Genomic DNA, 2,973 nt, shown 5'->3' on the forward strand with positions numbered 1-2,973 from the left:
ACTAGGTATATTTGTGCCATGACATAGTGTCAAATGAACAAATAGATGATTGTAACGGCATATTATGTTATCAACCATATAACACTTTCCAAAAAATGTGTCTACAAGCTTAATAAATGCAACCATCTATGATACTTTGCACTGTGAAGGTAGTAACATAGACTAGATGCATGGCTAGCCTATGTTACTCCCCACTCTGACTAGTCTTACTCGTGATCGACGCCACCAAAGCCATCTTCGACACATTAGTTACCCCGATGAAAGTCCGCTAGACTTGGTCAGGGGTAATAGGAAATAAATTATCATGGTGCAGTCAATCCAATTTTATCACAGATTCCCACGACGTATTTTGTCTAATAAGTTAATACTGTATCAGCTATCTTTATCTCTTCTTGTTCAATTCAATTGAACCCGTACACTTTGTTTAATTAATCAATGAATCACTCATACCATCTCCAACTCGCCAAATTCTTCATACCACGTATTTTGTTCAATAAGTCAATATTATCTGACATGTTGGAGATGATACAAATATCGACTTTTTTCATGATAATTGGATACCTAAAAATGGATGCCTAAGAGCATCTACATCCGGACTTTCGGAGTCCTGATATCCTCCTCAGACTCGTTCGGATAGACAACCTGGCCACTGCCCGGATAAGAGAGAACGAAAATAGCCACCCAACCTAACGCCCACTCTATTCGGGCATGTCCATGCAGTCCACAAATCCCCACGCCGAGTTTTGAATAAAGTGCAACATTTCCAACTAAAAAAAGAATCACTCGCACGTTTGCTTTGTTTTGCTTGCGTGCGTTGCGGGAGATGAAAATACTGCATGCATTTGCATGGCTACGCGTATTCCGGGCAATGAATCAAGCAGTTACACATCCATCGATGTTTTCACATCCCCCAATCGATCAATCTCCGTATGCATGAGCATATCCGTCGGTTTCAGAAATACAGGATGCCATCCCCTTTGGTTTCTCGCACCGCCGGCCGCCGGCCGTTCGTGTTCCGCGGCTCCCTGCCTATTAATAGGGGACGTCCATTAATATAAGAGGGAGAAGGCCAGACTCGTGCGTGGCTCCCTGCCTTTCCCTTCTCCTTCTGCTGCTTCCCGCGACCACGTCCTGCCGGCCGTTCGTGGTCGCGCATGGGCACGAAAGGCAAAAGCAGGCTGCGCAATAAGCGCGGGGGCGTGGCCCTTCGGCCGCATGCGCCTCCCGTAGCCCAGGCGAAGGCCGGCGGCGACCCAACGGCGAAGACAGGGTCGGAGGGGAAGGTGGCCATCCTCACGGCCCACAACGCCGCGGAGCTGCCAAAGGTGCGGGCAGAGCTCGACAACGCGCAGCAGCGCGACGATGGCGAGGTGGTGCTCCCTCAGGTGACCGACCTTCACCTTCACGGCGCCACCGATGAGAAGGCCGCGCAGCCGGCCGACGACGGCCCTGGCGAGCTCGAGCGGGATGCGCCGGGGTCAGGCGAGGTTGTGCTTCCTGACGAGGTCGAGGAACCGGGCCTTCACGGCGCCACCAAGGAGGCCGAGGATGTGCCAGTGGCGATCGAGGGGGAAGCGCACGGGTCGGGCGAGGTGGTGGTGCTCCCCAACGAGGTCGAGGAGCCCGTCCTTCACGGCGCCACCGCAGAGGAGGTCGTGTGGCCGGCGACGGATCTGGCGGGCGACGTGCCTGTCGAGCTCGAGGCGGGAGGATCGGGGGAGGAGACGCACGCGCCGCACGCCCAGAAGGAGCTCCCGGACGACACCTTCGCTGGCGATGTCCTCGTGGACCACTACGTCGTCCACCCCGAGGAGGTCGTCTCCCTGCGCAGGCGCCTGGCCGGCGCGCGGGCGAGGAACCTCCTGAACCCGGAGACGATCGACGAACTAAACAAGCTGTTCGAGGAGCTGGGGCTCTCGGCTGCCGTCGCGTGCAAGGGCCAGGGACGCCGTTGAAGAGATGAAGCTGGAAAAATAAAAGTCATGGATTGGAGACAATGAGCTAGATGCTCCAGAGATGAAGTTTGAGATATATCACTTCTGATGTAAAAGAAGAGATGGTCTCAAATGTTATCTGAATTTACTTTGAGTTGATCTGAGATATATCGCTTTTCTTTTCATCTGCCTGTGCCCTAGCTAGATTTCCCATTTTCAAAATTTCAAATTCGCTCATGAAACTAGAGAGAGCTAACAGGCCGGATTCAAACACATACATCATGCTTTGATAATTCTAGCCGCGGGTATAAAAGTGGTAGAATTATAATTTGCATCTTTCTTCAGTTTTGATTTTTGAATGCCCACAGCCCCTCGCATAGTTTTCAAATGCAGACAAAAACCAATGGCAAGAACCGAAATTCAAACCAAAGAGAGAGCATCCTACAAGTTATTGTTTCAAGAGTTGCCACATTTCTGATGTGTGGTGTACGGCGGCAGCCATTGATGAGAACGATGGAAGGCAAGAAAGGAAGCTCCAACACACACAAAACCAAAACGTGCGTGGATATGGACTCGGAATCAACTCACGTAGACTCCAACGATCGCAGCCGCCGCGAGTAGTACTCCCTCCGTTTCTTCTTAGTCCGCATATAAAATTTGGTCAAAATCAAATTACACAAAGTTTGACCAAATATATTTCAAAAAATATAAACACCGACAATACTAAAACTATATAATACGAAAATGCATTTTATGATGCATCTGATAATATTGATTTCATATCGCGAATGTCGATATTTTTTGATTTTGACCAAACATTATATGTAGACTAAAAAGAAACGGAGGGAGTACTACTTATACAAATCGATCGACCGCAGCCTAACCTGTATAAACCTCGCCTTCTCTTCCCTCCATCGATCCCTCGATTGCCGCCTCCTTACAGCCGATCGATCTGCACCCCTGCCGGCCGCCCGGATGGACGGGTGCGACGGTAACGGCAACGGCATCTGCTTCCCCTACGACGTGCTCCTCAACATCA

Source organism: Triticum dicoccoides, chromosome 6B (assembly GCF_002162155.2).
Source record: "Triticum dicoccoides isolate Atlit2015 ecotype Zavitan chromosome 6B, WEW_v2.0, whole genome shotgun sequence".
Classification (NCBI taxonomy): domain Eukaryota; kingdom Viridiplantae; phylum Streptophyta; class Magnoliopsida; order Poales; family Poaceae; genus Triticum; species Triticum dicoccoides.